The sequence below is a fragment of the Eurosta solidaginis genome, chromosome 5, assembly GCF_040869045.1.
Source record: "Eurosta solidaginis isolate ZX-2024a chromosome 5, ASM4086904v1, whole genome shotgun sequence".
In the NCBI taxonomy this organism is placed as follows: domain Eukaryota; kingdom Metazoa; phylum Arthropoda; class Insecta; order Diptera; family Tephritidae; genus Eurosta; species Eurosta solidaginis.
In genome coordinates this window covers 45,894,022-45,905,443 of record NC_090323.1, presented here as the reverse complement: position 1 = coordinate 45,905,443, position 11,422 = coordinate 45,894,022, and the positions used below count along the sequence as shown (strand labels likewise).

The window sequence follows — 11,422 nt, the reverse complement described above, 5'->3', positions numbered from 1 at the left end:
AACATCTACATAAGCACTATGACGAGATCCGGCACCCACCAACACAGCCGTTTGATTCATACAAGCATAAGCACGTCCTAAGCCAAATTCACACAGAATCGGTAAACACTTTTGCCATGACGCCCCCAATGAACCCTGTTATTAATATGCAATACGAGTATCCTACCCTTGCAGAAGAAGAAAGCAAGCTACCAAGGAAGACACGAGTCCTCTGGCCCAACTTCGTTCTGAATACTGTAACAAGTAAAACTCTTACTTGTCCAGAATCAACCCCGACATAAGTAATGCTTGCCATGCATGCGATGTGTCCCCACATGACACCAACCATCTTTTCAATTTTAATATGGAACCTACGCCACCAACACCTATGGATCGCGCCTCTTGTAACAGCCAGTTTCCTTGGACTCTCGTTAGAGGACTTTGATGACAATTTGTGAGAGGTCGTGCACATTGCATGGGGCGAAGCACTGTTAACACAACAACAACATAGAATGAATGTCAGCCCAGCGGGTTGGGGGGCTAAAAGTATACCTGCGTAAGGTATGATTGACATTAGAGGCGACTACAATACCCAAATTAAAGAAGGGATTGTGTAGTGTAACCTTCTCAAGGGGTCGCTAGCACAATTTATAGCTTCTCCCACCCAATTATCAACCCACCTTCCCTGTTTCTTTAGCAGCCGAGACTCTGGCGACGGTCTAGAAGTTTCAGTGTGGTTATATTATATCTTCCCGCAATGGCCGGGCTTGTACATTAATGGTGCTTGTTATAGGAACAGACATTAATTACATAATCATTGCTTGCGCGATCGGGTTTATCATCCTTGGGTGATACATAGCTGTTTTCATTTAGGAGAGCAGGGAAGTATTCCCTCCACAAGCTAAATATTCTTTCGACATCAGTCACAAGGTCACCATTTTCATTCTTACAAGTACAGGCGTTCACACACTCACCTTGTTGCGCTCGCTTTTAATATAGCCCTGTAGGCAGCATCTTTTCTGTCGGTTGCAATGCGGCATTCTGCATCGTACAAGTTGTTTTTCCATGGTCGCCGGTAACCCATTTTTTCCTCAGTGCACGAAGTTCTATAGAGATATACTCCAACTGCTCCTGCATTCCGTCGGGTTGACTTGTGCTCTCAGAAAACAGGTGTGAGAGTCCAGTTGCGAAATCATTGGCAGTTTGTCGCAATTACAGCTTTTCGACGTCTTGCTTTTCTTGTTTTTTTTTTTTTTTGCTTTCCTTGATTTTGGCCGCGCAGAAGCGGGCGCGTATTTTGACTGCGACAAGATAGGGATCCGAGTCAATTTTAGGTTCTTGTACTGATGTATATTTATGTATGTTGTGCTGGACATGGCCATGTTTCGAGCACCGGCGAAGTCGATCAGCCATTAGAACCTTTAGAAGAGGTTTCATTGTGGAGCCTGAACTTTCCGAACATGTGCACAAAAACACCTTCTTTACCCACACTGGCGTTAAAGTGCACAAGCACCAGTTTTACATCATGGTGAGGGCAGCGCGCCCAAAACGTGGAAAAGGGTACCCCTAGAATGTGTTTATACAATATAGATATCAAATGGAAACTGTTGGTGTATGCTTTAGTACAGAGTAAGCTTTACACCGCTGGGTGACTAGGGTCTCGAGATATAGGCCAAAACTGTGCCTAGAATGTGTTTTTATATTATGGGTATCAAATATATTGTTACGTATACGTACCGGTACCCATGCTTTCACCTTGAACGCACATGCAATTGTTTAGTTTTTAAAGAGAAAACTTGCTTACTTGACTCCTGATTAGTGGAAATAACCCTTATTGGCAAGACAAAGCCAATCTCCACAACAAGATGTGCTTGTCACAATGTAATGCTTAGATCCATTCGAGTGAAGAACAACTTGGTTTTAATACAAATTTATGTCATTAACCTGCTCCATGATATCTCATCGACTATTTGTCAAATATGTTCCCTTCGCATTTATTGGTTATTGCTCGTTTCATGGACATATGTTAACTGTCAATTTGTACAGTTACTCAAATGCAGTACAATTTTATAATGCCACTCTACTTCTTTTTCTCATTCACATTGAAGTTGTTGAAAGTTAATCGCGACATTTATTATGATGTCAACTGTTGACAATTTTATTGCGAATAGCAAAAGAGCAAAAGGGTAAATGATATAATTTCAATGGGGAGTGTAATAAAATGCTAACTTATAAAATTGGAAAATATTTCTTCAGCATAAAAAATATAATAACAGAGACAGCAGTAGGCACCTAGGCGGGTGAGCTTCCTTTAGAGAAGAGGACCTAAATTGTTGATCCAATCAAGCTTTGAAGGACAAAATAAATCTAGACGCATTTGAATCTTACACAAAAAAAAGTTATTCAATAAAATATCACTTTAGAGCACTCGGCTGGATGTGGGATCCAACCACATTTTTTGAAGAGAGAAAAAAAAATTTCCCAGTTTCGGAATTAGCCTCCAAAACATGGAACATGGCTTTCCCCAGTTTCGGAATTAGCCCCCAAAACATGGAACATGGCTTTCGACACTCGAAATTAGACCTATCTTAATTTTTTTTCATTTCGCTAAGATTCAACTTAATTAGATGAAAGTGACAGCAGGGGCGAATATAGTTAAATTCAGGAGACCTTTACTGATCAAAGCAGATCATTTAAAAGACCTTTGAATTTTGTGAACTGCATATTTTACACCTTCTGCCCCTAAAAATAATATTCGTTCAAGTAAGATAAGAGATCTGTTAAACTGTCAATGGTGGTTAATTAACCGTAACATTTCAGCTTCAAATCAAACTTCAAGGTACACCACTCTTCATAACAACGCCTACCGATTATATCTCATTTACTTATTAAAAAGAGCAAAGTTGACGAGTTAAGATTAGCACTGCGTTTCAGAATCATCATCACTAAATGGCAACTAGCCGCCTAAACGATTTTGGCCATTCACCACCAACTAATTACGCCAGCATCTATCTCCTTTTCACGATAACTGATTTAGATTGGGAGCTTAAAAGAAGGTCAAAAAGGTCTTCCCCTGCTTCTGTCAACTCAGTGGAGGCCTCCTCTTTCTTTTACTTCCAAAATTCGGTGTCGATCGCAATATTTTCTCGGCGTGTGCTTTTTCGTCCCTTCGCATAACACGACCTAACCAGCGAAGCTTTTGGACTGTAATTCATTATCATATCTGCATAAAACTGATACAGCTCATCATTATAACAACTTTTATATTCGCCGTTGGCATCACATTCCATGGTCTCTGAAAAACTATAGCTGGTTTACGTAAACTAACTTTAACATTTCGACTGCTGAGTGTAATATCAATTTATCGCAGCTGCTAGCTGGAAAATCCCTATCTATATATATAAAGTTCATATTCTGTGTGCGTGTGTGTGTGTAAGTGTGTTCTCTATGGAAACATATATGCCACACTTCAATCATCACCAAATTTTTAGGTTCCTTCGATCAAGACGAAGGCTTTTCATATTTCAGAACTAAGAATTTTAAATAAAATTTTTGTTTTTCAATTTCACGTGCTCCACTGGGTGGTAAGACAAATTTTGTATGTCAGCAAAAGTTACTCATACGCCATATACGCACTTAAGTGCAGAACTTTTGTTTGGTCATAGCAAAATTTGAAAAATAAATCAGGGAATGATAAATTAGAGGAATGAGGGATCTAAGAAAAACGCAGGAGAGAGGTAGAGGGTTTAAAAAAAGAAGAGGGCGAGATAAGGAAATGTACAAAAGGTAGGAATGAGAAAAATTGGGAGATATATTTTGAAGAAAATCAATAAAGTCTTATATACTCATTGCTTGACTTTGAGTAACGGCAAGGAATGTGTTAAAATGCAGCTTCTTAAGTGGATTAGTATCTGTCCAATTTGGGCAATGCCGCGCAAACTGTCGTAGTTATATCGGGGTATGGTTTCGTAGCGACCAGGACAGCTTCCGCCGAGATAGTGCGGTAAGTCGCAGCTATTCGCAGCGCCTCTCTGCATTGGACCGAGATGAGCGCAGTTCAGTGCTTCCAGTGTTTGACTGCGTCCGCCCAAATTTCTGCACTGTATGGAATTCGGAGCAGATACAAGCAGCTTCCTTGAACATGGCTTTGAACCGCCTGTGTCTACCATTAAATTACATAGATTCGCTATTTGTGCATATTTATTTCGCAGGTTCCTCGGATGTACTACGAGAAGTTAAGCTGATTGTCGAGCTTGACCAACAGATATTTCGTTGAAGTATTTTCTTTCATTTGCTGGTCTCCAACTAGCATGTAATGGTAGTGTGAAACCGTAATTACAGAGCTCGCGCCACAGTACTGAATATATGGCTGCTCCGCCTGTTATGTTCACCTTCCTTTGACCGTGTATGATTGCGTTCGCTAGATATTGGTCGGCGTGGTGGTCCTGCAGAGTTTATAGCAGGTATTGAGGTACTATGAAACAGCATTCTAATGCCTCAAGCATAACGTCTCACCAAGCTAAGTCAAAAGCTCTTTTCACGTCTAGCATAATCAGCAACACTATCGATCTTGCTCGGTGCGAAGATGTTTCAGCTTTACTGACTGCGTTTATCACTTCTGCAGTAATGTTTATTTAAGAGTGATCGCTCTGAAAGTCATGTTAGACACTTCGCTCCGTCCTCAGTTGCTCTCTTGAGGCGTTGCATCAGCTCTATCAGCTTTCCTACGGTCTCCAGAATACATGACGAGCGTAGAGAGGGTGAGGAGCTGGATTCTCCTTTATTCATGGAATAAGAACTAGCCATGGGGTCTTCCAACTGGTGGAGAACTCTCTCTTCCGTTGTATGGACTAAACAAAATTTGTTGTCTTGTCAAAAAATTTGATTTAATTAACCGTAATGCCATCAATTTTACCTAATGTCTGTTTATTCAAGAACAACAACCTTGATTCGATCATTCTACATACGTCATTTCTTTCGGTGTATTTATTCTCTGTCTAAATACATTTATAGCTACATGAGTATACATTTACCAATAGTAAAATGCATTTGATGGGCTGACAAATGACCGTTGTCGAAAGGTTAAAAATTGCGTTAAATGTTACCACACAAAATTCCTGCTCGAAATGACAAAAAATAATGTGGCTTCGGTGGTCTTTCGGGTCTTTCATATAATGCGAAGCATGAAAACTGCACACACACACACACATGCCCTCTGAACAAAAGTCATGACACTTATGCACAAATACTGCCACCGTCCTCCCACTCATACTCATTCTCATATTGCATATTTATTATTGTCATTAGCAACAAGTGTTTCGTACTATGCACGTGCTCTTTCACCCTTTACGTCACTAATAACCGTTTCCTCTCCATCTAATTTAAGCTGCGCAAGAGTCGATATTCAGCTCATGTTTTTGTTTATGTCAGCAAATGCGGCATAAACAAAGTCAATTTTATGAATGAAATGCCAAAAGCACACACACACAGCCAGAGGAAATTAGAAAAAAAAATCGCCCTCACTTAAAATGCCTGTGGTTTTGTATTTTAGCACTAGCACACACACACACACACACGCGAACTTCACCCATGCATTCATCGTTTCACGCTTCGTTTATGTTTATGCTTTTTCTGACACTTGTTTTTAGTTTTTTTTATTATTATTTTTTTTTGTTTTTGTTTTTGCTTATATCTTGCGTATTTATTGCTGCTTCCTGCCTGCACATTTTGTGGTCGTTCGCCTAACATAGCTGCCTGTATATTTTGCTGCATCCTGCATTTGCTTCTCTGTGTTTGGCGTAAAATTTTCTGGTTTTTCTTCTTTTTTTTTGTTTTGCTGTGCATTTTTATGTTTCAATATTTTTTTTTTTTTGTTTGTTAATGTGTTGAGGACTGTTTCTGCCGAATGACAGCATGTTAAAAGCGCGCCCTTTCCTTCGTTTCACTTCAGTCGGTGTTGCGCGTTCGACGCGTTCTGTTGTCTAATCTCTCAATCAAACGGTAAATAGTTGACAGTGCAATATTTAAAAGCAGATTTGGGTTCGAATAAAGAGTTGTTGAAATATTGTTGTTAAAGTAAAAATAACTTAAAATCATAAACAAATGCAAAACAGTCTCTGTACTAATTTCTAACATAAAACTTTATTCATAAATTCTTAATTTTAAACGAAAAAAATTTAAAAGAAAAAACAAACAAAAATATTTGTGCGAAAGAAAAAAAAATTACACTTCTTCAGTTATTTGTGTGCATTTCTAAAACAAACAAAATGGTGTAGTTAAATATGAATAACCTTTTAGTTGTGAAAACAAAGAAGAAATCAATTTGAAAACACTACAAAAGACAAAAACAAAAAAAAATAACAAAAAAATAAATGCATTATATTAAGTCATGATCAGCATTGGTTTGTTATTTTTTTAAATAAATATTTTAAAACTTCTTTAATGAATTTATTTATTTTTTTTATTAAAGAACAAAAAACATTTTATTAAATAAAAAAATAAAAAATTGTATAAAGCAATGTGAACCTCTCTCGCAAATTTAATACACATAAATAATATTGATATGATGCTGAATAGCGACAGCATTGCTAATAATGCAGTGCTATATAATCCAATGTAAATGATCAAGTTCTGTTGAACGCACCTAAAAATATTCCAAGCAATTTGAATTAAAACATACAGCGTATATGTGCCAAAGTGTGTATAAGAGCAATAGCAACGTAAATTCAAAAGTTGGAAATAAATTAAAAAGCGAGCAGCGGGGCACTCAAATGGCTGAAAGGATAGAGGCATCGGTCTGCCTTAACACTAGTAAAAAATGAGCACTCAGATATGCTAGTTGATGAGGAAGTGAATTTCAGAAAAAATGTTTAGTACCCTTGCCGATTGAAATTTTCAATAACAATAGTGGAAAAAAATTTAAAAATAAATAACGGCTACTTTTTTGTAAATATATTATGTTTTAGCAGATTTTTCATAAAAAATAACGATTAAACATTACCCGTCTTCGTATTACAAGTTTCATGTTTTGGATTCCTGATGAACAATCCAGACGAGTTCTGAAAAATCAGTAATGTGACCTATTCTACTTGTTAACTTTATAGTTTTCTAAATTTCAATTTATGTGAATATAAACTTTTTCATTAGGGGTATTCTCTCTCTAGAAACCATAGAAAACGTAGAAAGTTTTTCATTTCACAGTCAAAAGTTTTCTATACACAAAAGCAAAATACATTTGTAAAAAGTGTCCACGATTTCTACATTTTTTATACATAATTCCATGTATATTTGAATTGAAAATTTATAATTGTAACAAGAATGCTGAAACTGAATTTTTTAATTAAAAAAAAAATACAATTTTCTCTGTGAGGCAGTTTGTGAACTTTTTGAACTCATAGAACATGCATTTAACATTAAACTTTTGGTGTTAAATTAGGGATCAGATAGAAGGTATAGTACTTGGGTAAGTGGGTTGTTCTCTGAATGGTTTATATTTGGTCTATGAAACGTGCAATATTTTCTAAGTTTACTACTACCCTTCCTAGACTGAGAGAATTGCCTTCTTGTAAAAAAAACAAAAAATTTAATACACTAAAAATAAGTTGGTAAAATCAACCGAATTACAGGTTAATTCAACTGAAATTTCTGTAAATCCATCGCATATAGTTGTTGAATCAATTTTGTACAAGTTATTGATTCTGCATGGATCGTGTCCATAGTCCGCTCAGCAATAAAAAAAATGTTTAGTTTATATTAGACAGAATTATGTTAACTTAACCCTAAAGGCAAATTTTCACAAACGCTTCGGGCGTTTAATAGCGAGTAAACAGGCAAGGCATTTAATTGTTATCAAATGGCGTTGTCAAAGCGAAGCAACACGACCCAAACATTAATGTAGGTCGCCTTAAAATTACCAATAAAAACTGGTAAAATAGCAGATTTCCGTCATCACTAGAGCAACAGTGAAAGCTGTTGATATAACAGGAATTCTTGTTGCAGCATGGTTATACGAGCAAAGTATGAAGCGCGTTAGTTTCTTCTTCTTTTGCATAATCTTAAAAGTTGCTTGTTGTTGTTGCTGCGCCCACTCCTACAATCGCAACGTCGTCATGTTTAACTCCATTTTCGATTGCTTTACAGTTTTGTAAAGAAGAAGATTTAAGCTTAAAGCTGCTATCTATTTCTTTATACTTTATACAAAAAAATTTGGACATTTTCTAAAAGTTATCTAAGATATACCCTTTTTACACTGTTTTTCACAGTTTGACGTCTTTTTCACTTTTATATATTCACTATCAAATAAATATTTCTCCCGAGTAAGAAAAGTCGTGGTTTATCAAAATCGGTTGATAAATGTTTAAGTTACGACGCTTATTGTAAAAAAGAAAACTAAACTCCCACCATGAAGTCGATGTCGTGCCACTCCAGGATCGTGGATATTATTTCAATATAGAATCACTACAACATTTATCATAATTATTGTTGGAGAGTGTCTTCGTGTTATTTATTTTGTAAATAATTCATCATAATAATTTATTTGAAATAGTTTTTCTTGATTTTTTAAACAATGTTGTGAATAGTTATATAAGGATAAAGGAATCATTGATTTTGAATAAAAATATATAGGGATCATATTTCAAGTACCAATTACAGTAAAACTTTGAGTTTTGTGACTTTTTAAAAATGTTTGCTTGATCTCCTACGTTTACAGATTGCATCATCAGTTTCGCGTTTGAGCGACCAGCAGTAGGTAGCCAGCATTCTGATCTGATTCTTGCCAAAAAAAAGTGTCTCAGTCGCTGATATTTTCTACGGAAATCGTCCTCCTTGTTCATCTCTGAGTTTTCCAATATTTTTCGGGAAAGAAATCCAAATGATAATGTAAAAAATGGATTTTGATTCACATTCTGCATCCCATTTCTTCATAAGCCTTTAAAAACTCATTTACTACTTCAACAATTTCATCATTCCTGTTGTTTGCAAGAAAGTTTTTACACAAACAAATAAAGCTCTTCAACGTTCTTTGCTCGATTGAGTTAAATTTTTCGGAAAATTCTTTGTCGGAAAGAATTTTTCGTATTTCCAGACCAACAAACACACCTGTAAAGTCAATGGATTGTGATGTAGGTATAATAAAAAAATTCTATCAATGGTCTGTACTATGTTAGTTGCTGTGAATCACATGTATAAATTGAAAATATTTTCATACCTTCATTGATTTTTGCGTCACTTAGTTTTGGAAACACGGCTTTCAAGTGCAAAAAAGCCTCGATGTTTTTGTCAAGTCGTTTGAAAAACTGCTTCATGTAGCCCAACTTGAGGTGTAGCGGTGGCAAAATAGCTTTATCGTTCTGAACTAGTGGAATGTTAACGAGGTTTTTTTCCCCTATTTCGAGTGTTTCCCCGTGGCCGTGTAGGTCATTCACTGATTTTATACAGCAATATGAAATCAGCACAAAAGTAGCAACTTTCCAAAGTGATTGGGTTACTGGGCTCCACTTAGGTTACAAATCATTTTATTACAATATAAAAACAATCGGCATCACATCTAATATTTACAAAATTCAAACAATATAACGATATAACCCACAACAACAACTATTTTACGATCCGCTGAAATGAGAAAATCACTGTTGGAATTTACTGGTATTAGAAATCAAAAAATGTTAACTAAATACAATTTTATTTTAATAAAGCTGCAGTGAAATAATACATGTGTCCACTACAATAATAAAGCAAAGCAATTGAAATAAATTTAAATGTTTAAGAGTAATATTTAGAAATTTGCACAATTGCAGTTTGGCACAAAAACCTCTGGCAACTGATACCTTACCTTAGATTAAAAAGAAGGTCACTTCAGTATCAAGTGATAACAATAAAAATTACGGTCATTCAAGATGTATGTATGCGTTTGTGTATGCTAATATACTTATAGAGCTACCACACATACATACACAAATATTTAATGCAATTGCGGTTAATATATTTTTACTTATATAAGCAAATATTTTCATTTAAAATTTCAATGTATCCGTCTTATGGTTGGCACAAATTCAAATTTGCCATTTGCACATCATAAATAAGTTGAAGTGTGGCTTTCTTTTGGAATTCCATAAAAGGTTGATTTTCTCTTGAATGTCCTCTGATACGCCAATATCAAAAAAAGACATTATCCAATGTAATTAGATATTGCAAAAAGCAATATTCTCGATTCGAAATTTATTTATATTGATAAGAAAAGTTGGCTCATTGAAAAGTTGCAAAGTAAAATAAACTAAAAAATGTTTTCATAGCTGAATTACTTTTACTTAAAATTTTTCGAAAACATTTGAAAAAAAAAAGTACCAATTTTCATTTTTTTTATTAAGATAATTTTTTCTGTAGGCGAAATATACATAGATGAGTTATCGACTTGTTATCTAAGTGTTATAAATTTAAAATCAATATCAACAGCTATCGATTTTTTATCGACGAGTTATCGAAAAGTAATCGAAAAGATATCGACCTGTTATCTAAAGGTTATCGATGTGTTACCGAAAAATTTTAAATTTCATATCGGATTATCAATTTGTTATCGGAGTGTTATCGATTTGCTACCGAAAATTATCGATTTGTTTTCAAAAAGTTTATTTACCCTTATCCATTAGTTATACCAAATTTATCGATTTGAATTTGATTTTTTATAGAAAGGATTCTGATAAAAAAGGAATAAAAAAAAATATTTGACGCGCTTGCCTACAAAGAAATTTAGGAAGTGCTCATTTGAATTTTTTCCTACAAATTGGTGGGAAGGGCCTACATCTTTATGCTGAAAGTGATCCCGTTTAGAAAATCTATTTTGATGTTCCTTTGCCCAAGACTTGATCTAGGACCTTCGGCGTGGTAGACGGAGCACGCTTCCACCACACCACGGCGGCTGTCCAGTTACCCATAAAACTTCAATATAAAGTCGGTGAGATATCTGTAACCCGATCTTTATAGACATATTTTGTTAGGAAGGAAACGACTACCATCTCCAGCTAAACAAAATCTGCCGCTAAAGTCGGGATGTCATCACAGGTCGTTGCACTACTGGACCGATACTCCGACGGTGGCGCACATCAAAAAGCTCCCTCTGCAGAAGCTGTAAGGATGAGGACACGATTCATAATTTTCTCGGTCAATGCCTAGCACTGCATGTAAAATGACTAAGATTTGTAGGCAAGCGGGTTTTCGATGATCTGGCAGTGGTAGCGAAGCTGTATCTTTTGCTCCTACTTAAGTTCATAAAAGAAAGCAAATCTCATGTTGAATACTAGTTAGGAAGTAGTATGTTTAGACGAATGGTCACGCCACACCCACTACTTACTTAGGGTATTCACAGTGAACAAAACTATATTCGAGTGTAAGTGTGTGAATACCCAATACCAGCCCTCCCAACCTAACCAAAATCGCTGTTATATCC

The 11,422-nt window shown here is 35.8% G+C and overlaps 1 protein-coding gene across 6 annotated transcripts in view; it reads left to right on the top strand.

The window, feature by feature from the left end:
• Positions 1–5,938: 5,938 nt before the first annotated feature.
• Positions 5,939–11,422, top strand: part of Grd (Glycine receptor) — a 98,229-nt gene continuing 92,745 nt past the window's right edge. For 3 of the 6 annotated variants that reach the window (XM_067787945.1, XM_067787943.1, XM_067787939.1), the window contains exon 1: positions 5,957–6,380. The gene's annotated coding sequence lies outside the window, so the exon portion shown is untranslated. Of the gene's footprint in view, positions 6,381–6,936; positions 7,049–11,422 lie in introns of those variants that run through there. The other 3 variants (XM_067787940.1, XM_067787941.1, XM_067787942.1) reach the window with 3 other exon arrangements.